Source organism: Ambystoma mexicanum, chromosome 3q (assembly GCF_040938575.1).
Source record: "Ambystoma mexicanum isolate Mex_15411 chromosome 3q, UKY_AmexF1_1, whole genome shotgun sequence".
In the NCBI taxonomy this organism is placed as follows: Eukaryota; Metazoa; Chordata; class Amphibia; order Caudata; family Ambystomatidae; genus Ambystoma; species Ambystoma mexicanum.
Window position 1 is genome coordinate 1,284,540,497 of NC_090926.1, and position 27,572 is coordinate 1,284,568,068.

The 27,572-nt window shown below is 46.8% G+C and overlaps 1 protein-coding gene across 2 annotated transcripts in view; it reads left to right on the plus strand.

Moving 5' to 3' along the window:
* The first annotated feature begins 3,179 nt into the window (after nucleotides 1-3,179).
* LOC138447885 (chromobox protein homolog 1-like) overlaps nucleotides 3,180-27,572 on the plus strand; it is a 397,667-nt gene continuing 373,274 nt past the window's right edge. The window contains exon 1 of one of the 2 annotated variants that reach the window (XR_011259967.1): nucleotides 3,180-3,394. The gene's annotated coding sequence lies outside the window, so the exon portion shown is untranslated. The remainder of the gene's footprint in view (nucleotides 3,395-27,572) is intronic. The other variant, XR_011259966.1, reaches the window with a different exon arrangement.

A 27,572-nucleotide genomic window follows, 5' to 3' on the forward strand; every position in this document is an offset into this window, starting at 1 on the left:
CTGATGACCCCTAGATTCACCAGGAAAAGAGCTGGCAGCGTAAGCTTCACTGTCATTGCCCCCACACTTTGGAATTCCCTACCTCCTAGCATCCAAGAAGAGCCCTCCTCCTTCACTTTCCAAAAAAAGTGAAAACTGCCCTGTTCAACAAGTATGACTAAGATGGCTGCCTACTCTCCTGTATGTACAAACTGCCTACAAAAAGCTTCACTAATCGCCCAATCGCCACAATGTATTGTATCTATGTACCTTACTTATGTACTGAAACTTATTCAGGGTCTTGGGTGCCACCAAAAATTGTAATAAACAAATAAATAAGGAAATAAGGAAACTGGAGGCTCTTGTCCTACCCAACACCCACACTAGAGCGGACAAACATTGGTGCACCACCATTCAAGACACTATAGCCAGTAAGAATGACATGCTTCGCAACACCCAAGGAGATTCAGCCTCAGCTATCCCGACCCTGACTAGGAGAGGCACTCCGCCACCCTTCACCTTCTCCTTAGTGACCCAAGTCTCAGTGTTTGAGACTATTCAAACCCTCTACCTGTAAGGGTGATGTCTGCTCCGTGCATATCATCAAACGCTGTGTCTCCACCATCACCCCCATCACCACAGATTTTATAAATGCCTCCTTTAAAGCATGCAACGTCCCTAGCAGTATTAAAGCAGCCTGGGTCACCCCACTTCTTAAAAAAACCCTGTCTGGCCAGTCTTTACTCACTAACTATCGTCCTAGCATTACTGTTCCCTTTCTACTCAAGATACTCGACTGCATTGCTTATGCACAAGTACAATTCCTAGAGCATCACTGCCTACTCGGAGCCAGGCATTCCGGTTTTTGGCCTAAGCACAGCACCGAAACTGCCCTACTCGGTGCTTAAAATACAGCTAGACAGTATTTGAGATACTGGTAACCTAGCTCTCGTCCTCGGCCTCTCTGCTGCCTTTGATCTAGTTGATGATGACACACTGCCTGCCCCTCAGTTCCCATTTCCACTTCTGTGTGGAAGCTGTCACTTGGATCAGATCCTTTTTCAGTGATCGTGCCTAAAGAGTCTAGATCAATAATGCTGCTGCTGACCCCATCCGAGTCCTCATTGGCATTCCCCAAGGCTCCTGCCTCTCCCCCACTCTGTACTAAACCTACACCAAACCACTCTGACATCCTCAATTCACTTGGTATCACTTACACTAACTTTGCTGATACTGAAGTCCTCATCCCCATCTCAGGAAACTAAATTGAGGACACTACCAAAGTAAACAACGTTTACAGTGCTATACAAAATTGGATGACCACACACAATCTGTGCTTCAATGATGAGAAAACGGAGCTACTCATTGTAGGTTCATCACAGCACCTCAACTCCCTGGACACCCCCTGTTCCGCCTTCCACATTAATGGGGTCACTATCCAGGTCCTCAAACAAGTTAAAACCCTCGGGTCTACCCTGCCGCTGGTCTAACCATGATAAACCACATCAATGCCCTTGCCACCACAACAGCCTACACATCCAAGCTCATATCACTGAGCAGGAATTTTCTCTTAACTGCCTCACCCTATCAAGAGTGCTAATACTTAATAAACTTGATTCCTGCAAGGTGCTCCTTAAAAGGCACGTCATCGTCCAACCTCTCCAAGCTCCAACTCCTCCAAAATAAAGCTCTGCGTGCAGGCCTGGGGCCACTCAGACCACATCACAGCAGCACACTGTGACTTCCACTGGCTCCTCATCAAAGTCCAGATGGACTTTAAGACCCTATCGATTGCCAACCGGTGCATCTACAACAAAGCCCCACTCTACCTGATGACAGCATCACAAGGAAATAACAGAAGCGACTCCTTTGATCCTCCAACATTATTTTGTTGTCCACTCCACGCTTCAAACTTGTCAGAGCAGGTGGCGCAAGCTTCAGTGTCACTGCACCCACCCTTTGGAACTCCTTACCATCGACCTTCAGGAATGAACCTTCTGATGCAACATTCAAGAGACTGCTAAAAACCTGGCTATTCGACAGATATTACTAACCGCTCAAGCCTGGCTGCACAGTGTTAATTCCTCACTTCTGGATGCATACCCTACCACTTGACTGCATCCCTTGGCGCCTGACTTCTCTGTAGTGTATACCTATGTACCACACTGTTTCTCCCATATATTTCTCTTGTACAAATGCTGTGTTACCTCAGGGTTTGGGCGTTACATAAATGCTATAGATAAATAAATTAATATACAAGTTTTGTAAGACCTGGTAAGAGCATCATGTAGTAAGACTTTTGGAAGGAGATACCTGGCATGGCAGTATACCAGGATACTGAAGGATTAAGTTGAGAAATTCCTGGTCGGGGAGTATACCAGAAGAAGAACAATTGTGTAAGAGAGAACCCTTATCATTCTGAAGGCAGTAATCAATGAAATAGACATTTGGTTTTGCCATCCTGGGAACAGTGATCTATGGAATAGACATTTGGTTTTGACATTCTGTAAACAGTATTCTATGAATGAGACATATGGTTTTGCCATTCTAAAAGCAGTGTTCGGTGTCGATAAAAGATACATTTGGGTTTGCCTTCTTCAGAAAGGTGATCTGTGGAGAATATATGTGTTTGGTTATTCTGACAACAGTATTCAATTGATGAGATATTTTTGATTTGCTAATCCAAAGAGACATTCCTCATTCATTTGGACAGAACATTGTTGAAACAACATATTTCCAATAGGCTTCCTGAATTGGTTCAGGGGAAGGGAACCAACTCCTGAATACAAGGATTGCTTTATTGGAATCACGTATTTGAACTTTTACACTCTCTTTTGTTGGGTTGGGAGTAGAGGCATTTACCTTGCACAGTTTTGTATATGTTAGTGTGAGGGTCAGATACCATTTGGACAACTTGCTTTAGTTTTAGTTTCGTAGGTAGGGACATTCACTCCCTACGCCCTTTTGAGAGAGCAGGAGCTCTCGCTGCATCTGCAGCCCAATCCCGCCATCAGAGAGAGCACAAGCTCTCTCTGCACCAGCATCGTAGCTGCTGCCTTGCGCACATCCTGAAGCTGGAGTGCACCCCACAGCACAGGCAGCAAAGGTAAGCCTTTGCCCAAGGCTGCATGCCTATGATCTGCGGATCCCTTGCCCACCGCCTACAGTCGAGGATCCATTACGAGATAACAGCTGATCTCCAAAACAAGCCGATGCCTGCTCCTAAAATGGCAGCCCCGAACGCATACTTTTTGCAGCGTCAGGTCGCCTAGCAACGTGACAGTTATTTTATTCCCAGCGTCCCGCCGGCAGGCGGAAGCCGGCCCGCATCCGGCAAGGCCCGCTCTGATAAGGCCCTGTTATGCGTCGGAATGCGTGGTATGCGTGGCTATACCCGTTACTACAGAAACATGAGGTATGTGCTATAAACTCATTAGCTCAGTATTATTACTGTATCTGCTCGCACATATACTGGAGCACCGTGCACCCGAGATTGGTTCACGCCTAGCTAAATTGGAGACATTACTGTGGTCTCCCATCCTTTCTCTCTAACTAATTGACCTTGACCGGTGCCCACATCATAATTAAGGCACGTTCATCTGTAACCCTACTATGTAACCCTGAACTGTGCCTATGGCACTCACCATCTATGAACCCTTTGACCAACCGACACAGCACCGTAACAATTTTCAAACACCTCACATCTGTGTTGTAATCTGCAAATCTTGCGCTACTATACCTGAACCATGACATCAGGTTGCATCTGTGCCATTATGAATTCCCGCATTTGTGAAGATATGACTCACCCGATCTTCGCTACAAGCAGCAATTAAGGCATGCCAACTCCTTCCATCACTAATACTGTACTGTTGATATCTATGTTAACTCTGATCCAACATAGGATATTAATTGTGTTTTACCTGCACTGCCATGATTGACTAAGCCTGGACCAAATTTTACATTTAGTGCTATCAATTGCAATGCTATACTAGCTTCCATCCTATGTTAAACGAGACCAGCCTATTTCATTACGTGCTAATGTTTGTTCTGCCTGGAAAGTGAGACTATCCTACTGTATTAAATGTTATTGCTGCACTGCCAGGACTAGCACACCTTTGCTAGAATCGGACTAGCCTACTGTTTTAAGTGCTATTGCCACATTGCCAGGACCAGCCCACCAACTTTACTAAATATTGGTGTAGCCTATTTTATTACGTGTTACTGTTTGTATTGCCAGGACTAGCCTACACCCTTGCAAAAATCAGACTAGCCTACTGTATTAAGCGTTACTGCTGTATTCTCAGGACTAGCCTACCACCCTTGATAAATCGGACTAGCCTATTATATCAATTGATACTGCTTGCTTTGCCAGGACTAGCCGACCACCTCCTTGCTAAAGTGGACTATCCTACTATATTAAGTGCTACTGCCTGGACGGCTACCATTCCCTGACAATTGGACTAGCCTCTTACATCTAGGTCGCTTCCTCCACTTATAGGACCACTATATTAACTACTGCATCGTGTACAACCTGCCTAGACTTATCTCAGTTACCCTTGGTAAATTGAACAAGCCACACTCCTGAAGCAGATTGTTGTGGCCTTCTCAGGACTAGCCAGCTGCACTCTCCAATGCCTTAAACCTCACTATAATCTTGGGCTAGCCTTAGTTGTTAAACCTAGTGTGCCCCTAGTCACCACGCATACCTGCTACTACAATATGCCCACTACAGTTCTCACCTGCAGCTTCAGTATATTAGTGATACTCAACCTCCTACCATACTGCATCATGCTAGCCCTCACGGACACACAAGCCCTTCCCATTGTGATTACAATGCCATCAGACATTATATTCTCAACTAGTCATTCACGCCTTGCCATACCTAGCCTAGTCCTAAGTACTCCTTGTACCTTGGCCTCTAGAAATGCCACACTCTGATCTAGAATACCCAAATTATATGAACCACCTACCAAATCCTTGACTTCAGTGAACAAAAAAACGAACCTTATCACTAATCAGAAACCGTATATTGCTAATTTTATCAAAACTATGCCACGCCCTCACGGCATCACTAAATACCTCACTACGCTCAGCCCTACTAAACTAAAATTAACTACCACCCCTGCCCCTGCCACAGACATTACCAATACTCACCTACTCAAAGGAGCCCTAATAAATGCCAGGTCACTGGTTGCTCATGCTACAGATATCTCTGACTTAATATTGGCAGATAACCTGGACTTCCTTGCATTCACCGAGACATGGCTGCATGATGCAGCAGGTCCCATGTTATCGCTAGCCGTCCCTGACGGCTATACGATACTTAGACAGGGCTGAGATAAGGCAAGAGGTGGAGGCATTGCCATCATTTCAAAAACTTGCCTCTCCATAAGACTTGTTCCATCCCAAAGTACCCAATCCTGTGAAGTACTCACAGTCAAACTCCCACTGGCCAACTCCCAAACCCTCACTATCTATCTTATCTACAGACCTCCGGGTCCCATTGGCACGTTTGAAGAGGACATCCTCACCTTACTTTCTAACAATCTCAAAACCTCCTCGCAACTAATACTCTTAGGAGACTTCACTCTGGGCTTTAACGACCCGCTAGACAATCATGCCACAGCTATAGCCAGCATCCTAAATGAACTTGGCCTATCCCAAAAAGTCCTCAAACCTACCCATAACAAAGGGAGAACCCTAGACTGGGTATTGGATTATAATTGCACCGCCAACATCACCTCCATCAACCCTCAACTTTGGACTGACCATTTCCTCCTTTGCTGTACCCTTTTAACGACTAGACCTCCGCCACCAGACATACCTATGGCCCCTCCTTGCCTAACAAGGAACAAAAAGAACATTACTGTGGATAATGTGATCCCTGCCATTCTTCCAACCCTCAATGCATTAGCGGATACTTTAGATCCTGAAACACTGGTGAATGAATAGAACAAAATCATGCTAACGTTGCTTGACACGATTGCCCCACTTAAACTTAGACCTAGGAAGCCCAAAACCCATTTGAACAAATGGTTCGCCTCAGAGTTAAAAGATTTATGATTACTTAAGAGGACTTGTGAAACGTCATGGAGATTACATGCCTCAGAAGGAAACAATACCAAATAAGTGAAATTTCATCTCAATACAAAAACTTTTTCAACCTCGAGAATAGTTGTTTTGGTAAAGTTAAAGCGGGTAGTCAGGTGTAGGTTCATTAGTAAGTGTGTCAGGAATTATTTTAATCGGGTGAGAAGAGGGGCGGAGGGAGGCTTTTTTTCGGGCTATTTTATTTTGGAGGGTGGTTACTTTATTAGATAATGCCTGTTGTATGTCTGAACACCATGTTTTGTCTTGGCTAAACGTAACTCCTTCAATCAACACATCTCCAACTCCAACTCCAGTATGAAGGAATTATTCACCATACTTAAGGAACTGGAGTCCCCCATCTCTACTCCTGATATCTGCACGAAGGACAAAATCAAGCACGACCGAGGGCGGCCAGTTGCAGCGCAGAGGGACCCACCGCAAAGCAGCACAGTGAAGGCTCCCTTCGGTCCCCCAACCAACCTTCCACCTACATCTCTGGGCCCGGTGGACCCCTACCAGCCTCCGCCTACAAGCCAGTACAGCCGGCGCGTGAAGCAGCTCTGGGGAATTTGGGCGCCCTGCTGCCGCGCCTCCTTCTCAGCAAGCGTCTGACGCAGGAAGCTGAGGCGGACTTCCAGGGGCCCTACATCCTGATCACAGCACCTGCACCCGGACCAAGGTAGGGCGGCACCTGCCGCACCATCCAGGCCCTCGTAGCCCTGCAAGCGGGCTCTACAGCCACCACCTCTCCGCTGACGGCGAGGAAGATCCAGCAGGCCCCGGGTCCTCTCAGGAGGGCGTCCTGAAATTAATTAGCAGGCCCAAACAGACCCAAGAGAGGTAGCCGCGTCCCTCCCCCTCAGCTCCCACCGGGGGGGGGGCAAAGTCAGGTCGGTGCTCCCTGCCCTTGCCTGCTGGCTGCGGACCCAGTGGGGGTGGCTGGAGCAGGCGGCTCGAGGGCCGCCGAGGTACACGTCTCCCCCGACGCCTCCATCTAGCTTGCTGCAAGAGAGGACCCAGCTGGGCACCGCTAGCGTCCTTATCACTCCCCGGGTGGGGGCCAGAGCCCCTCCACTCATGCAAAGGACTCCCCGAGGCCCCAGAACAACAGAGGAGCAACAGGGTGCTCCCACACCTCAGCAACCCACGGCAGAGCCGCCAAACAACATACACCAACCCCAGGAAACCTCCAATGTGCGAATTTGGAGTCTGAGCTAGAGGCGCACCTCCGGATAACCAAATCTGCCAATCTGGCGTGAAGGGTTGAACCAGACCCCTGCTACAATAGCACAGAACAATGTCCAGAAACCCTAAACCTTCTAAACAGGCCGACATATCTATCCTGCTGTCGACTACCATGGGGGAGAAATCAAAGAAAGAGGAACGCAACGACAATGCAAACACCAGTGCACCCCCTGCACCCAGTCCCGATCTGCCAGACCCAAGCAGTTACAAAAGCGGATCTCCAAGAGCTCCTCTCTGCCATTACTAGGGAATATCAAAAAGTCACAGAAGGACTAAAAAGCAAAATCTCGTCCCTAGACAAGAGAGTCGGCGAAATCGAAGCCAGAACAACATCCGCCTAAGAGGAATCCCGAGCTCTGTCCCCGAGGAAGAACTAAGGGCCTATGTCAACGACTTATTCCGCTTCATTCTAATGCTCCCAGATGAAGCCCCCCTAGAACTGGACAGAGTCCATAGGGTCAGAGCCAAACGGAATGCAACCTCTCCACCAGATGTCCTAGCGAGAGTTCACTTCTATAGAGTCAAGGAAGAAATCATGCGCAAAGCTAGAAGTTCGCCCCGAATTGGCTTCTGAGACGCCTCAATATCCCTCTACCAAGACCTAGCAGCGGCCACCCTCGCAAAAAGAAAAGCCCTTAAACCACTGACCGAATGGCTGCGGGAGAGGAAGACAACCTATCGGTGGGGGTTCCCCACAGCTCTCATCTTCACATGGGATGGCAAGCCACGACTAATCCCCTCCCCAAGGGAAGCTGAGCACTTCATGAACCCGGACAACGAGACGGGGGATCTCGGGGGGCCCGCAGACAATACGGAAAAATCCCAAAGGGACTCCATCAAATCCTGGACTAGGGTGGAGGGGCGTTGCAGACTACGGGACTGTCATGCTGAGAACGTGGTGTCTGCAGAAGCTGCTGAACCCCCGACAATCCACCCAAAATGTGGCACTCTGAGCTAATATATATATAACTGCTCAGTTTACCTCACTTTCAGGGGAAAGGGGGAAGGGACAAAGAAACAAACACCAGGCTGGAAGCTATCAACTCGCTGGTTCTTCACCTGTAGTTAAAACATAAACATGCAATACACCTCATTACTCATGGGTACTATACTAACCTTAAACTCTATATCCTTTTCCAAAATAGTCAAAAACCATACCTGGTACTTCTCTTCAGTATGCCCAGAGAAGTGATAAGCAGACAAGACTTCCTTACTTGTGGACCAGAATCTTATAGATCATTCAGCCTTCACAGTAGGTCCATGAATGTAATTTTAAACTTTGTAGTTCGTCTGCTCCACCCTAAGATTCTTGAACAAGGTCTACAGTTCTTCAAATAAGTTTAAGGAAGTTCTTTTAAGTTCTTGTATTGGTTTTTATATTTTCTTTGTAGAGTGTCTTTTACTCAGGAACAAATTTTAAACTTGCGATGAAATCTTCACGTGGAAAGCCAGCACACGCGCAAAAATCCAAACCGCGGGAAAGACGCACACGCGCTGAAAATCCAAATCGTGGGAAAAAACACACGCGCTTTTCTCCAAGTCGCGGGAAATACGCACACGCGCTGACAATCCAATTCGCGGGTAAAACGCACACGCGCTAAAGTCCAAGACGCGATAAAAAATTACACGCGCTAAAGTCCAACCCACGAATAAATACGCATACGCGCTAAAAACCAAATCGCGGGAAAAAGCACACACGCTTTTATTTTATCACGTAGAAAAAACCCTTGCGTATATGAACAGTTAACGCGAGTCCAAAGTTCACGTTCGCGCTTCACTCTCACGCGCAGAGACACACGCGCGGGCTCAAAGAAACGGGAAAAAACTCACGCGCTAGTTTGAATTGACACGTAGAGATAAAAAACAAACGTACGCGCTTCATTTTTTTAGATACAGATTTGAGAATTCAATCCCTTAAAATAAATATAACCTTTTTACAAAGTTCAACAAATATGGAAAGTCACTTATCTTGTGATTGAGACTTGAAAACTTCTTTTCTCAGAAAATTGGAAGTTTCTAACTCCTGTCCTGTGTCTTCTCCAAACTCCATACACGACTCCTGTTATACTTTCAGATTTTCCGCTCAACTGCTAGAAACTTGTCACCATAGACCAAGTTAAGCAGGAGCTGCAAGGCACACAACCTCTCAGCTGGGCAAGGACGATGAAAGGCAGTTTAGAATGTTCATTGTCCTCCCTATAAACAATCTCCAGCCAATTAGAATTTAGACTGAGAACCTCCATCTTGGCTTGGGGCATTTTTCATAGACTGCAATGAAGGTTAAGGGCAAAATTGGCTGTTTAAAAATATAACCCATAATAACTTCCCAAAACCTTTCTAAACTAAATATGTGTCTCCCCTGACCCAATGTAAATGAGTATACGATACTGTATGTAAAGAATATGTCACTCCAACCTGACAGTACCTGACAGTACCCCCCCTCCTAACGCCCAGTCCCTGGGCCACTTTTTAATGGAAATTTGTCATGGAATCTTTCAACCAAACGAGAGCATGCACATCACTTGCTTTCTCCCAAGTGCGCTCTTCAGGACCAAAACCCTCCCAATCAATGAGATACTGTAGCTTTCCTCTTACTCTTCTAGAGTCCAGAATTCTCTTAACCAGAAATTCTTCGGAAGCATCTTCCTCAATCACAACTGCCGAAGGAGTAGGTGTTAATCTAGTTCCTTTAACCACAGGTTTTAATAAACTAACATGGAAAGTTGGATGAGTTTTCATATGACTGGGTAATTTAAGACGAACAGCCACTGGATTAATCACCTTTTCAACAACAAACGGTCCTACGAAACGAGGACAAAACTTATTTCTTCCTTTAATTCTCAAAAACTTGGTTGATAACCACACCAAATCTCCCTCACTATATTGAGGACTAATCTTTCTTTTACGGTCAGCAAACCCTTTGTATTTTTGTTTACTCTCCACCAACACCCCTTTTGCCTTTTCCAAATTTCTTTTCATGACTTCTAGTCTCCTTTCGACTTCTGGGTTTCCTGAATCATTATTAATCTCAATACTAAGAAAACGAGGATGAAAACCTCGTCCCAAATAAAACAGAGACATAGAGGTGGCATCCTTACTACAGTTGTTATATGTGAATTCTGCAACCCACAACAAATCTACCCACTCTTCACCTGTCTGCAGATAACACCTCAAATATTTTTCCAACTCCTGATTTATCCTTTCTACCTGCCCATTGGTTTCGGGATGGTAACCTGATGATAAACATACCTCAATTCCCAATCTCTTACAAAAAGCTCTCCAAAACTTAGAAATAAATTGAGACCCTCTATCTGAGATGACCTGACTGGGAATTCCATGTAATCTTACCACTTCTTGCAAGAAACTGTGAGCTAAACTATCAGCGGTAACCTTTCCCTTCATTGGAATGAAATGTGCTTCTTTAGTGAGTAAATCAACTACAACCAATACCGATGTACACCCTTTATCTTGTGGAAGATCTGTGATGAAATCTAAAGACACTGAGTACCAAGGCCGCGGTGGAACTGGTAACGGCTCCAATAACCCAGAAGGCTTTCCGATGAGATTCTTAGATCTAGCACACACTTCACAGGTCTCAACAAAATTAAGGGTATGTTGTCGAATCTTTTCCCACCAAAAATTTCTTCTAATCAACTCAAGAGTCTTCCGATACCCTGGATGTCCTGCCAAGGCTGATTCGTGACACTCCTTCAACATTTTTTCTCTAAGTTCAATTGATGGTAAATAGAGTCTGTCATCTAAATAAGGTAAACCATCTTTAATTTTGCGAGCTCTATCCAAACGAACGCAATCTTCAAGTTGTGTCTCAGAAATGGATTCCCGTACTTTCTTGAAGATTTCGTTCTCCTTTTCAATCCCAGCAAGAACAAAATGTTCTGGAGCGATCAATGGAAGAGGCTCACAGACCGACTTAACCTCACTTTCTGGAAACTGCCGTGACAGAGCATCTGCCTTTTTATTTTGATTACCTGGCTTAAAAGTAACTATAAAGTCATAATCAGCAAAAAATAATGACCACCTAAGTTGTCGAGGTGTCAGAGTCTCTGCTGTCTTCAAAAAAAGTAAATTTCGGTGGTCAGTTAATACTGTCACAGTGTGACGTGCTCCTTTTAAAAAATGTCGCCATTCTTCAAATGCTGCTTTGATAGCAAGAAGCTCTCGGTCTGAAATGGTGTAATTTTCCTCCGCAGGTGAAAATCTCTTAGAAAAGTAGGCCACTGGATGCAATAGTCCTGTAACATTATGCCTCTGAGACAACACTGCTCCCATTGCCACATTGGAAGCATCAGCCTCTACAAAAAATGGTTTGGAAGTATCAGGATGAATCAAGATGGGAGAGGTAATGAATTTCTCCTTCAAAATTTGAAAAGCCTCATCAGCCTTAGCTTCCCAAACAAATGGAAATCCTTTTCTTAAAAGTCGAGTAATTGGAGCTACTAAACTGGAGAAACCTTCAATGAATCTTCGGTAAAAATTGGCAAATCCCAAAAAGCTCTGGATCTCCTTCACCTTAGTTGGAGTAGGCCAATCACGAACCGCTTCCACCTTTTTTGGATTCATTTCCAGGCCACAAGGAGTGATCACAAATCCTAAAAATTCTACCGAATCCGTATGGAACGGACTCTTCTCCAATTTAGTGTAAAGATTATTCTCTCTCAATTTCCTTAAGACCTGTCGAACGTGAATTTTGTGTTTCTCCAAATTCTGGGAAAAAATCAAAATGTCGTCAATATAGACGATAACAAAAACATCAAGAAATTCCCGAAGAACCTCATCGATAAAAAATTGAAAAGCCGCTGGGGCATTGCAAAGAACGAAAGGCATCACTTGGTACTCGTACAGGCCAAATCTGGTTTTAAATGCCATCTTCCACTCATCCCCCTCTTGGACCCTTACAAGATGATAAGCTCCACGTAAATCCAACTTAGAAAATATGGTGGCACCTTGGATTTGATTTAACATTTCTGAAATGAGAGGGAGAGGATACCGATTTTTCACTGTCATTCTATTTACTGCCCTGTAATCTATACAAGTTCTGAGAGAACCATCAGCTTTAGGCACAAAGAACAATGGTGAGGCTGCCGGCGATTGAGAGTGCCGAATAAATCCCTTAGCCAAATTTTCCTTTAAATATTCTTTCAAATAATCATTCTCTTTTTCAGTCAAGGCATAAACCCTACTGCTTGGTAAAATAGCTCCAGGCTCCAACTCTATCTTGCAGTCAAAAGGTCTATGAGGAGGCAACTCTCCAGCTTCCTTTTGATCAAAAACATCCCAAAAATCCTGATAACAAGTTGGAAGTTCACCCACAACTGCTCCAATGTCAAAACCCATTGCCCCTCTTTCTGCAAGCGAAAATGAAACGGAATTCACAACTTTTTCTTTCTCTTCAAAAGATTTTCCTGAAAGACAATGTTCCTGACAAAAGGTTGATTCTAAGGATACAATTCTTGCACTCCAATCAATTCTGGGATTATGAAGTGTAAGCCAGGGCATACCCAAAATAATTTTCAAGATTGGCGCGTCAATTAACTCAAAAGAGATATTTTCTTTATGACCTCCAGTCATCTCCATCTCAAGTAACTCTGTATTATGAGTGATTGGACCTGAAGAAAGAGATGTCCCATCAACTGCCCTGAACTGCTCCATTTCTTTCTTTGCAACTATAGGAACACCTAGAGTGTTTGCCAATCCTCTGTCCATAAAATTACCCGTAGCTCCTTAATCAATAATAATTGGCCCAGAACCTAAAAGTACCTTTTTGAACATCAAGGATACGTTCACAGTTATGTGAGGAACCGCTGTTTGTATTGTGTTAGCCACTTGTTGTACTCTGCCTGAAGATTTGGAGATCTTCTTGGGGGTAAAAGGACAGGTTTCAAGAAAATGACCACTCCTACCACAGTAAAAGCACAAATTATTCTCCCTTCTTCTTGCCTTCTCTTCCTTGGACAACGGACCTCTCACCCGGCTCTGCTGGTCAATTATCTTTGACTTCACTTCTCTGTTCACCACCTCAACTTTAGGCCTCTCCATTCTTCCTGGAAACCTAACCTCTCCCTGAGTACGTCTACGCTCTAAACGTCTTTCTGTTAAACGAAAATCCAACTGAACTACCAAATCAATTAAGGCATCTAAAGTATTTGGTCGCTCCAAAACTCCAGCCAGAGCATCTTTTAACTCATCCTTTAAGCCCCTATAAAATAAGGAAGCCCTCTTCTCCTCTGGCCATTTACTTTCTAAAATTAAAGTTCTAAATTGAGTGATATAAGAAATCAACTCCTTTCCTCCCTGGCGCAGTTCCAGTAATTCTCCATCAACCTCTAAAGATAACTGTCTCTTGTCAAACATTTTCTTAAATTCGGTCTGGAAAAGGGAATAATTATTCAAAGCCAAATTCTTTTGACTCACCAAAAGACTTCCCCACGCAGAAGCTTCTCCAGATAAATATGATAAAATGAATGTTACCTTTGAAGCATCTGTGGAAAACAACTCTGGACGACTTAAAAAATGCAATTCACACTGAGTCTGAAAAATGTGAAACTTTCTTGAATCTCCTAAGAAACGTTCGGGAGCGGCTAAAGGAACAGGCATAACTAAAGTTCCTAAACCTCTATCTGCCCCTCTGGAAAGCCTAGGTTCTTGTTCTTCTCCTACTCTCACCAACTCAGGGGGGTTTCCTGCACCTTCCGAAACTTCAACTTCTCTTTCTTGTATTTGAGTTACCTTTAAATTTAACTCAACCATTCTTAGACAAAGGGCCTCATTACACGGACGGCGGTAAGGGTTAACGGTCACCGTTAATGGCAACGGTGACCGTTAACCCTTACCGCCGTACTACGAGGTCCCTTTGCGGGTTGGAGGATTTAACGCCTGCTTCTTGCAGGCGTTAAAATCCAACCCGCTAAGGGACCTCAGAGCTAATTACGGCACCGCAAAATTGCGGTGCCGTAATTAGCGCCTTCCCCATTTCCATAGAGCCCTATGGGGCAGAAATGGGAATGGGGAAGGGCAATGGCGGAAAGGGGATTTACCGCCCCTCCAACCTTGGAATGGGGCGGTAAATCCCCTTTCCGGCGGTGCCGGTATTTTACCGGCATGAGCCATGGCGCTAATAGCGCCATGGCTCACCGCCTACCGTGTAATGAGGCCCAAAGACTTGAATACTCCTGATGAGCCACCCGTAACTCTTCTCTCATTTCCCTAACCATTACTCCCAATGCCTCCATGGCTGTCTCGTCGGGGTTCATAACAGCTTGGGCAGACACTTTTTTTTTATTGGCCTTTCATACTGTCATGCTGAGAACCTGGTGTCTGCAGAAGCTGCTGAACCCCCGACAATCCACCCAAAATGTGGCACTCTGAGCTAATATATATATAACTGCTCAGTTTACCTCACTTTCAGGGGAAAGGGGGAAGGGACAAAGAAACAAACACCAGGCTGGAAGCTATCAACTCGCTGGTTCTTCACCTGTAGTTAAAACATAAACATGCAATACACCTCATTACTCATGGGTACTATACTAACCTTAAACTCTATATCCTTTTCCAAAATAGTCAAAAACCATACCTGGTACTTCTCTTCAGTATGCCCAGAGAAGTGATAAGCAGACAAGACTTCCTTACTTGTGGACCAGAATCTTATAGATCATTCAGCCTTCTCAGTAGGTCCATGAATATCATTTTAAACTTTGTAGTTCGTCTGCTCCACCCTAAGATTCTTGAACAAGGTCTACAGTTCTTCAAATAAGTTTAAGGAAGTTCTTTTAAGTTCTTGTATTGGTTTTTATATTTTCTTTGTAGAGTGTCTTTTACTCAGGAACGAATTTTAAACTTGCGATGAAATCTTCACGTGGAAAGCCAGCAGACGCGCAAAAATCCAAACCGCGGGTAAAACACAAACGCGCTGAAAATCCAAGCTGCGGGAATAAACACACGCGCTTTACTCCAAGTCGCGGTAAATACGCACACGCGCTGACAATCCAATTCGTGGGTAAAACGCACATGCGCTAAAGTCCAAGACGCGATAAAAAATTACACGCGCTAAAGTCCAACCCACGAATAAATAAGCATACGCGCTAAAAACCAAATCGCGGGAAAAAGCACACGCGCTTTTATTTTATCACGTAGAAAAAACCCTCGCGTATATGAACAGTTAACGCGAGTCCAAAGTTCACGTTCGCGCTTCACTCTCACGCGCAGAGACACACGCGCAGGCTCAAAGAAACGGGAAAAAACTCACACGCTAGTTTGAATTGGCACGTAGAGATAAAAAACAAACGTACGCGCTGTTAAGACGGATTTCTGAACTCTGTCCTGGTGGCGCAGAGGTTCAGAAGGCCAACCTAATTACTTGGAACAGGGTAACCTCTGGACAAGCCAGACCAATCAAGGTAGCGATCGCGGCGGTCAAGACTAGGTCTCAAGAGGGGTGAGGGTGACTGAAAGCCCGCAATGAGCACACAAAGCAAGAGCGCTTACAAACTACTCCAAACAGTTGTTATATCAAAAATATAAACACATTTATTTTAAGGCCTTTAAAACAACGACCGTAGCGAGAAAATCACAATATCACAATATTAAACCAACACATACCATATCAACACAATATATATACAAATACACAGTCGCATGCGTTTAAAGCACGAAATATGTAGTCCACCTGAAAGGAAAGGAAAACAGGCAGTGCGATAACGCTTTTGACTCAGTTCGCCTTTAGAGGCACCTAACTAGATGGAAGTCCGAGCCCTGCGAAGAGTGGAGCCTTGTGCTCAAAGTACCTGCCACGCCGGTGCCAACGGGCAAAAGGGGAAGCTCTTCGGAGGAAGTCAGGCAGTTCGGGTTAGTGCACAGCAGAAGGAGAACAGGTTCCGCAACTCAAGCGCAGCCTCCACAGCGGGCAGAAGCAGAGCGCGAGTACGGCCAAAAGGGTGCTGTTTTTACACAGCAGGGAAAAGCAATGGGATACTGCAGGAGGGCGACCAGATCCTAGCTAAACTACTCACCGGTCCCCGAAGCAAGCAGACCCAGGCTTCTCCACGTTTGTTTCAGCAGCTGGCAGGTTCAGAAGAGCAGGGAACGCCTCGTAGTCGTGTAGAGCAAAAAGACGTCCCAATCGACGAAACCAGCACAGTTTTGTTGCCGCAGCAGGACAACGGAGCGGCCGTGTGTATTCAAGCCAAATGTACACTCCTCCCTTCAGACTTGGGAACGCCAAGTGTACGAAGCGTGGGAGAGTGACAAGGACTCGAAATACAACACAACCTGGCGGCAGTTACAGAGCAGGACTCCCTTGTAAGCTGGTCAGTCAACTGGATGGCCCAGAGACACTTCCAAAGGCTTACTTGGCAGGAGTTGATGAAGTCGCCGGGAATAGCTGTTCCTGCTATTCCAAAGGTCGAAGCACCAGTACAGGCCTTCTGGTTCGATCAAAGGAGGAAAGGGTTTCACAGGACGACAGCAGTGCAAAGGAGGATTCCTTCAGCGGGTCACCAGCGATTCCTCGGTCCAGCCTCTTGGTTGCAGGATACTTGGCTCCTGTATTCCTTCGTTCGTGAGAACTCAGGAGATCGACATGGTAGTGGTGTTTCCAGCCTCCTCTTATCCACGGTTCCCTTCGCGCCAAAACGGAGGGGAGCCAATGGGAGATCCGCTCATCAACACACACACCATACGTGGACCAATCACGGACCACAGTGGTCCCAGGCATTCACACCACCCTAGACTCTCTGGCACCCAGGATGTGTATTGGGACCAGACATCCCAGCCCACACCCTGGAGGCACACAAACGACATGTAGAAGCCCGCGAAAGCAACCACGTTTCGCGGGAAAGTACATGCCCAAATAAGGAAGGCCCCGGGTCGCCCGACCTGGGGAAGGTGAAGGGAGCAAGACGGTCAGTGGACAGGGCAAAGGAGCCTCGTGGACTGGCCATTTTGGGAGCCAGGCCACCATTTTGGGTTCAGTGCGAAAAACGTGCTCAGAACGCCAAAAGGAGCTCAAAATAAACAAAACGATCGCTGCCACCATTCGAGTCCCTGAATGACTTGCAACGATCAAATACCATCCTAAAAGAGTATCTAGGGTCTGTAGAAGGCTAGAGACCCAAGAGAGCTGTAACTTAGCTTACAGTGCCCTCTTGTGTCGTGTTGCACTAAAATGGCGACACGATTAAAGAAACTACGGGAAACCACGTTCCCCGGTACTGACTGTCTTAAGGGCATGTCAGTTTCCCCGTAAGAAAGGAGCAAAAGCCCAGAGGAGTGCGGCAGAAGGCTGCACTTCTCTGGCAAAGTCAAGAACAAGGTGAATAAGAACAGCAAAAAGTTTAGGGGTTGCCACATGGAAGGAAAATTCCCTACAATTACGAAATCTTTCCTAACACTCGCCCCTCCCAGACTATGGACAGGGGGAACTAATCCACCCCTGGATGAGTCTCTTGTTCAGGTCGGTTAAACATTCTGGACAACCCATCAGCATTGCTATGTTGGACACCTGGCCTATGCTCAATAGTGAAGTCGAAGCCTTGTAGACTTATGGACCACCTAAGCAACTTTGGATTCTCCCCCTTCATGTTCATTAGCCACTTTAACGGCTTATGGTCAGTTTGCACAGTGAAGTGGGTCCCATAGAGGTAGGGCCTCAGCTTCCTTAGGGCCCACACAACAGAGAAACATACTTTCTCTACCGTGGACCATCTGAGCTCTCTGTCCTTAAGCTGGCGACTAATAAAACCGATAGGGTGTTCCTTACCCTTCTCATCTACTTGTGATAGTACAGCTCCTATCCCAGTGTCAGAGGCATCCGTCTGCACGATAAAAGGTCTTTGATAATCAGGGGCCCTTAGGACAGGGGCCTGGCACAAGGAGTCTTTTAAGCCATTGAAGGCCTTCTCACACTCGTCGGTCCAAGTTACCTTCTTGGGTTTCTTCGGAGTTGTGAGGGCAGTCAGAGGAGCAGCTATGGTGCCATAGTCTGCCACAAAAGTGCGGTAAAACCCCGTGAGTCCTAAGAAGGCTCTCACTTGGGTTTGCGTAGTGGGGGTAGGCCAGTCTTGTACTGCTTGTACCTGACTGAGTAGAGGCTGTCTCCTCCCTCCACCTACTTCATGTCCAAGGTAAACCACTGAGCCTTGTCCATTTTGGTGAGGGGCCACTCGGGCACCCTCAAAAGAGCTATCTGAAGGACTGCTTTTGAACAGGTCGGGGAGAGGTTCAGACTCCTCTTCCTCAACGTCTGAAGCCAATAGCAGTGCTGCGATTTCGCCGCTTGGGACGAAAGCCTTCAGCCTATTCACGTGAAACACTTTTGGAGCCTGTCCAGGCCTTCCAAGGTCCACTGAATAGTTAACCTCACCCAGGGGCTCCACCACTGGGCAAGGACCTGACCATTTGTCCTGTAAAGCTCGAGGCCTTATGGGATTCATGATCAGGACTTGCTGACCATGTGTAAAGTTGATGAGGGAAGCTTTCTGGTCGTACCAATGTTTCACCAGCGCTTGCCCTGCCTTCAATTTATCACTAGCCAAGCCCATCAGAAGTACCATCCGTTTTCTGAGCCCTAGCACATAATCAACTACATTGGTAGTAACAGGGGGAGTGGGCATCTCCCATCCCTCCTTGACGATGGCTAAGGGTCCCCGTACGGGATGACCGAACAGAAGTTCGAAGGGGCTGAAGCCAACACCCTCCTGTGGTACCTCTCGGTAGGCAAACAGTAAGCATGAAACAAGAAGATCCCATTTTCTTCTCTGAGGCTCCTCCAGAGCCCCAATCATGCTCTTTAACATCCTGTTAAAACGCCCCCCCAGACCATTGGTCTGGGGGTGGTATGCAGAAGAGAACCTGTAGGTGACCCTACATTCTATCCACATAGCCTGCCTATACTTCGACATAAAGTTGCTGCCATCATCCGGCACAACTTCTTTAGGGAAGCCAACCCTAGTAAACATGCCGAGTAAAGCTTCTGCAACTGGCTTGGCAGTTACAGTTGTAAATGGGACGGCCTCAGGATACCGGGTTGCATGGTCGACCAGCACCAGGATAAACCTATTGCCCGAGGATGTTTGCGGGTCAAGGGGACCAACCATGTCGATCCCTACCCTTTCAAATGGTACCCCCACAACTGGGAGCGGTACCAACGGAGCTTGGATTGTCGCGCCAACCTTACCAGACAACTGGCAGGAGGCACAACTCCTGCAGTGACTTTCTACTTGCTCCCCCATCTTGGGCCAGTAGAAGTGCATGGATAACCTTTGCTTGGTCTTCCTCATACCGAGGTGACCAGCAAGGGGAACTTCATGCGCCAACTGCAGGAGGAAGGGCCTAACAGCAAGGGGAACCACCAACCTCCTATGGTCTCCTTCTGTAGACTCTGTGGGCTCACTATACAGGAGTCCACCTTCCTGGTAAATCCTATGCATCCCAGGAGGTTCACCCTCAAGCTGGGAGCAGGCCTGTCTCCTTAGGCCTTCCAGAGATGGGCACTCACGTTGGCCTTTACTGAATTCGTCCCTATCAGGACCTCCTTCAACTAACAAGTCTTTTAGTTCAGGATGATCGTTGGGGTCGAATACTTCAGGCATCGCCACCTCCTCGTCAGGCCCGGGCGATTGACCAACTTCCTCCACCGCAGTGGTAGGCGAGCTCGGGGGAATATTCTCTTTCCCTCGTCTTGACTTGTAGACTCCTTTCGCCTTGGGTTTCCCCTTTGGCTGGGGCGGCGTATTGGGCTTGGCCAATGCTGCCCGTGCTTGAGACCGTGTGTAGGGTCTTTCGGCAGTGTCTCCTACGAGCCCTAAAGCTCTGAGATCATTACCTAACAAGACCTTTCCCGGGACGTTTCTCTGAATGCTCACTGGAATCCTGACTGCTGTACCATTTAAAGTAAGATTTACAGGGATCACGGGAAACATACGGAGGGGGCCGTCAGCCAACTTAGTGGGCATCAGAGTAGCTCTGGCAACTTCCTCTGAGTCTACCAAGGTAGAATCCACTACAGTTCGACTGCACCCACTATCCCTAAGAGCTGGAGTATCCACTCCATTGATCAGCACACTGTCTTTAAAGTAGTGCTTGGTATTATCCGGAATCCTAGCATAAGCCTCTGCGACTTTAGGCTCCCAGGAACCCAGGGACACTAAAACTACCTCAGCCTCTATTCCGCTGGGAAATGAGTCTGAGGAGAAGGATGCTCCTGTAATCTCTTCTTTCTCGTAGGAGGAGAAGGCCAGATTAGCGGAGTGGACTCCCAAAGGTCTAACCTTACAACGGGGATCCCCCTTCACATGGTCAGTTGCTCCACAAGAAAAACAAGCCCCAGTGGGTCTGTTTACGTAGGGAGGCTTATTGTAACCAGAGTTCTGTTTTGGAGGCGAACCTCCACTACCCTGTGAGTTCTCTTGTGTCTTACCCTTGTTTTTCTTTTTGTGGCCCTTATGGGAAGAAGATTTAGCAGATTCCCCACCCTCCATATCTTTGGACTTTTTCCCTTCCTCCTGCTTACCAGGATGAGTTTTGTCCTTATGGGACACTCGATGTGACACCCATAAGTCTGCTGCAATGGCCAGCTTCTTAGGATCTATCTCCTTCGAATCGGCCAAATGCTGCTTAAGCTCCGGGGAAGAAGAAGCAAAAATGTGTTCCAGCATGACCAGATTGATCATGCCTTCGAAGGTAGAAACCTTATAACCTTCGACCCAGCCAGTTAAGTTTTTCAAAGATTCAGCGACATAAGATACCCAAGTACCACCTTCCTTTTTCTTATACTCTCGAAAACGCTTTAAATATTGGGCCGGAGTCTTCCCAAACTTTAAAATGAGAGTTTGCTTTAACATTGCGAAATCAGCCCGCTCAGGCTTCGACATTTCCATAATGGCACTGCAGCCAGAATGGGGCAGTCTACTGAGCAACCACGCAATCTTATCAGCATTGTCAACTTCTTGAACCTCACATGCATACTCAAACGCATTCAGCCAGTCCATAATGTCATTCCTTTCTTCATACACACTGAGCAGATCTTTTGGAAACCGTGGATGAGAGGAAGCCCCAGACCCATGTCTAGGACCCTTGGACCCATTTGCAACCTGAAGCTTGGCCAGTTCCAACTGGTGATCCCTGTCTTTTTGTTTTTCTGCCTGTTCGATTTTTAGTTTGGCTATGCTGAATTCAAGCTCCTGCTGCCTAAACCGCAGCTCTTGCTTCTTGAATTCAAGCATAGCCTCCCCATCAACACTGGCAGAGGAAACATTAGACATTACATCCTCCCTGTCCTCGTGATCGCGATGGATCAGTGCAGCGGCAGAACCGTCGGTTCTACCAGTGAGAGCAGCCCCACCACCTTCTGCACTGTCCTCAGAAGTTATAGCGTCAAGCTGCACTTCTTGCCACGCCACGATTCTCTGGATCATTTCCAATTTTGTGCCTTGAGAGGAAACACCTCTCTCCGCACACATCTTTTTCAGCGTTTCTGATTTGGAAGCATTTAAAGTTAACAATGTATTTGCTTCCATACTGTTTGATAGGACTATGGCCTTTTTAAAGTTATATTACAACAATTCACTACGTGTACTGTTTGGAATAACCTGAAATGCCTTAGTTCGAGCGCAACACTGGATACCTTCAGTCGTATCCCACCGCTGTACACCAATTTGTTAAGACGGATTTCTGAACTCTGTCCTGGTGGCGCAGAAGTTCAGAAGGCCAACCTAATTACTTGGAACAGGGTAACCTCTGGACAAGCCAGACCAATCAAGGTAGCGATCGCGGCGGTCAAGACTAGGTCTCAAGAGGGGTGAGGGTGACTGAAAGCCCGCAATGAGCACACAAAGCAAGAGCGCTTACAAACTACTCCAAACAGTTGTTATATCAAAAATATAAACACATTTATTTTAAGGCCTTTAAAACAACGACTTTTAAGGCCTTTAAAACAACGACCGTAGCGAGAAAATCACAATATCACAATATTAAACCAACACATACCATATCAACACAATATATATACAAATACACAGTCGCATGCGTTTAAAGCATGAAATATGTAGTCCACCTGAAAGGAAAGGAAAACAGGCAGTGCGATAACGCTTTTGACTCAGTTCGCCTTTAGAGGCACCTAACTAGATGGAAGTCCGAGCCCTGCGAAGAGTGGAGCCTTGTGCTCAAAGTACCTGCCACGCCGGTGCCAACGGGCAAAAGGGGAAGCTCTTCGGAGGAAGTCAGGCAGTTCGGGTTAGTGCACAGCAGAAGGAGAACAGGTTCCGCAACTCAAGCGCAGCCTCCACAGCGGGCAGAAGCAGAGCGCGAGTACGGCCAAAAGGGTGCTGTTTTTACACAGCAGGGAAAAGCAATGGGATACTGCAGGAGGGCGACCAGATCCTAGCTAAACTACTCACCGGTCCCCGAAGCAAGCAGACCCAGGCTTCTCCACGTTTGTTTCAGCAGCTGGCAGGTTCAGAAGAGCAGGGAACGCCTCGTAGTCGTGTAGAGCAAAAAGACGTCCCAATCGACGAAACCAGCACAGTTTTGTTGCCGCAGCAGGACAACGGAGCGGCCGTGTGTATTCAAGCCAAATGTACACTCCTCCCTTCAGACTTGGGAACGCCAAGTGTACGAAGCGTGGGAGAGTGACAAGGACTCGAAATACAACACAACCTGGCGGCAGTTACAGAGCAGGACTCCCTTGTAAGCTGGTCAGTCAACTGGATGGCCCAGAGACACTTCCGAAGGCTTACTTGGCAGGAGTTGATGAAGTCGCCGGGAATAGCTGTTCCTGCTATTCCAAAGGTCGAAGCACCAGTACAGGCCTTCTGGTTCGATCAAAGGAGGAAAGGGTTTCACAGGACGACAGCAGTGCAAAGGAGGATTCCTTCAGCGGGTCACCAGCGATTCCTCGGTCCAGCCTCTTGGTTGCAGGATACTTGGCTCCTGTATTCCTTCGTTCGTGAGAACTCAGGAGATCGACATGGTAGTGGTGTTTCCAGCCTCCTCTTATCCACGGTTCCCTTCGCGCCAAAACGGAGGGGAGCCAATGGGAGATCCGCTCATCAACACACACACCATACGTGGACCAATCACGGACCACAGTGGTCCCAGGCATTCACACCACCCTAGACTCTCTGGCACCCAGGATGTGTATTGGGACCAGACATCCCAGCCCACACCCTGGAGGCACACAAACGACATGTAGAAGCCCGCGAAAGCAACCACGTTTCGCGGGAAAGTACATGCCCAAATAAGGAAGGCCCCGGGTCGCCCGACCTGGGGAAGGTGAAGGGAGCAAGACGGTCAGTGGACAGGACAAAGGAGCCTCGTGGACTGGCCATTTTGGGAGCCAGGCCACCATTTTGGGTTCAGTGCGAAAAACGTGCTCAGAACGCCAAAAGGAGCTCAAAATAAACAAAACGATCGCTGCCACCATTCGAGTCCCTGAATGACTTGCACCGATCAAATACCATCCTAAAAGAGTATCTAGGGTCTGTAGAAGGCTAGAGACCCAAGAGAGCTGTAACTTAGCTTACAGTGCCCTCTTGTGTCGTGTTGCACTAAAATGGCGACACGATTAAAGAAACTACGGGAAACCACGTTCCCCGGTACTGACTGTCTTAAGGGCATGTCAGTTTCCCCGTAAGAAAGGAGCAAAAGCCCAGAGGAGTGCGGCAGAAGGCTGCACTTCTCTGGCAAAGTCAAGAACAAGGTGAATAACAACAGCAAAAAGTTTAGGGGTTGCCACATGGAAGGAAAATTCCCTACAATTACGAAATCTTTCCTAACACGCGCTTCAATTTTTTAGATACAGATTTGAGAATTCAATCCCTTAAAATAAATCTAACCTTTTTACAAAGTTCAACAAATATGGAAAGTCACTTATCTTGTGATTGAGACTTGAAAACTTCTTTTCTCAGAAAATTGGAAGTTTGTAACTCCTGTCCTGTGTCTTCTCCAAACTCCATACACGACTCCCTTTATACTTTCAGATTTTCCGCTCAACTGCTAGAAACTTGTCACCCTAGACCAAGTTAAGCAGGAGCTGCAAGGCACACAACCTCTCAGCTGGGCAAGGACGATGAAAGGCAGTTTAGAATGTTCATTGTCCTCCCTATAAACAATCTCCAGCCAATTAGAATTTAGACTGAGAACCTCCATCTTGGCTTGGGGCATTTTCCATAGACTGCAATGAAGGTTAAGGGCAAAATTGGCTGTTTAAAAATATAACCCATAATAACTTCCCAAAACCTTTCTAAACTAAATATGTGTCTCCCCTGACCCAATGTAAATGAGTATATGATACTGTATGTAAAGAATATGTCACTCCAACCTGACAGTACCTGACAGGGGCCCCCCGACCAAAAGTAAGAGGAGTAACAATCTTTAAGAAAGAACCCCCCTCAACTACGACCTAACTTTAGGGGAGTCACTATGCCCCCCCAGGCCTCCGAGCGCCAACCTGGCAGGGAGTGAGTCCGAGACAATTGTTGCTTGACCTAAACCACGGACTCTCTATCTCCTGGGACCCTCATGCCAGACTGATCAAACGACTCAAAAGGACGCCTGGCCGTGGGGAGGAGGCCTGAACACTTTCCAAAACTTTTTGTAACGGCTCTGCCCAAGATCACAAAGATGAATATTCTCAAACTTTACGGTGTAGCAAAAGAGGCGCAGTTGCCTCCATCAGCGTTATTGCACCGGTCCGGCCAATTGCCCCGTTGGTTGAAGGCTGGTCCAGAAAACCTGTTATTTTTTGTGGGGGCTCAGGTCCACACGGAAGGGGGGGCATTGCGGAAAAAGGAACCGACAAGGAGTGAACAAGCAACCACCAGGGAAGACAACAAACTGAACTATTATGGGCTCAAAAGGTGGAACGTGCAGGGCCTCAATGCCCCAAGAAAGCGGAATTTGGTGGAACATAGACTGGACCAGTTAGCAGCCGACATGGCCCTCATTCCGAGTTAGGACTACACCATGGAGTAAATAGCTCCATGGTTGGCAACCATGGAGCTATTTACTCTATGGAATACCGGCATGGTGAATGGAGTAATTTCCGGTCCATTCCAAGGTTGGATGGACCGGTAATTCCCCATTCACCATAGCCCTTCCCCATCCCCATTTCTGCCCCCATAGGGCTCAATGGGAAAGGGGAAGGAGGTAATTACGGCACCGTAAATTACGGTGCCGTAATTTACTCCAAGGTCACTTTGCGGGTCCCGTAATTTACTCCTGCTAAAAGCAGGAGGTAAAGAGGGACCCGCAAAGGGAACTCGGAATACGGAGGTAAGGGATTACCGCCATCGCTGCCCTTACAGGCGCCGGTAATCCCTTACCTCCAACCTCGGAATGACCCCCATAGTCTACCTTCAGGAAACTCACCTAATAGCAGAGGACGAAAAACGGATACGTTTTCGACGTTACCCTAAATGTTACTTCGCCTCTGCCAAACAGAAAAAAAGAGGAGTTGCGATACTGCTGAGTCAAAATCTGCCGTTAACTCAGATCACTATCAAAAGAGACCCAGAGGGGAGATACTTGCTTCTAAAAGGCTTCCTGGTTGAACTCCCAATCACCCTAGTGGCAATCTACAGTCCAAACAAAGAGCAAGACCAGTTTCTTCCCAACCTCCTCCCGATCATCACAGCTTTCACCGCTGGCCATTTACTAATTGGAGGAGACTTCAATCTCCCCCCAGACCCGAGCACCGACAAAATCCTACCACCATCAAGGGACGACTTTATCAAAGACCTGGCCATGGCCGAATTCCTACGGGAATCCGAGACGATCGACATATTGGGGCTGCGCAACCAGGGAGAATGGGACTATACATTCTTCTCCCACATCCACAGAGGGTACTCGAGGATCAACCTCTTACTTGTCGCAAACACGATGGCCCCCCTATGTGGAGGAAGTCCACATTGGGCACATAGCAATCTCAAACCATGCGCCGGTCACGATGAACCTGCTTCTGCAGGGAGTTCCAGAACCTGACCAACGGCAATGGAAAATGCAGGACCATATCTTGTCTGACATAGCCGCCAGCTCTGACCTCACTGAGGTGCTTCGGAACTACTTCAAAGAAAACACAACCCTAGACTCTCCAATGGCAATGGTGTGGGACGCTATGAAACCTGTAATTCGGGGGGTGGCAATGGACACAACAGCTAGACTCAGATGACAAAATCTCCTGAAGCAACGAAGGCTGGAGGAGAGGGTAGTAGAACTGGAAAACAAGCTCAAGAAGCGCCACACGAAAACAACAAACCGAGACCTAAAAAGAGCGAAAAGGGAGCTGGAAATACACCTAGCGGACCGGGCTGCCAGAGCATTAACCTACACTAAGCAATTCTACTACCTCAACAGCAATAAAGCGAACCGCCTCCTAGCGCACAAGTTGAAAAAACTGCAAACAAGGAATTACATCCAATGCCTGGTCGACAAAAGTAGCATCCCGCACCATATGGAAGTAGAAAAGCTCTATCAATGGTTCAACATCACGAGGAAATCATGGCAGGGCCCCCGACACCGAGCCTGGTCCCAAAGTAGCAGCCCCACCCCCTAATGACTGACCTAGAGCATCCAATCTCAGTGGAAGAAGTAAGCGAGACGATCCGCCTCCTGAAAAACACAACCCCCGGACCAGACGGGTTGACCTCAAAATTTTACAAGAAATTTACTCACCTTTTAGCACCCCAACTGGCAAACCTATATAACTCATTTCTCTCTACTGGCTCCACTACGGCAGCCATGACTCTCTAACGGTGCTAATCCCAAAACCGGGGAAGGACCGGACGCAATGCGCATCATTAGGCCAATAACACTTCTAAACAACGACGCTAAAATATTTGCAAAAATATTGGCAAACAGGCTGGCCCTGCTCCTCCCTGACATCATCCATTCAGATCAAACGGGCTTCATTCGGGCTTCATTCCAGGGCGGGGCACTCAGGACAACATCCACAGAACTTACAACATAATTTTTTTTTTTTTTATTTTATCGGTTTATTACAAACCTTTAAAAATATTTTACAAACAAACACACAATAGTACACTTCATAAGGAAAAGGACTGTCCGTTGACAATCCCTTAGCCATCCCTTAGCAATCACTTAGCAATACCCCTGCCAAGATCACAGCCAACTATGCAAGACATTGACCTCCTTGAGCTTCCACTGACAATGAGTTCAGTCGATTTTCAATTACCATCAGAAATCGGGTTAATGGTAATATCAGCTTCCTGTCACATCCTTGAAACATA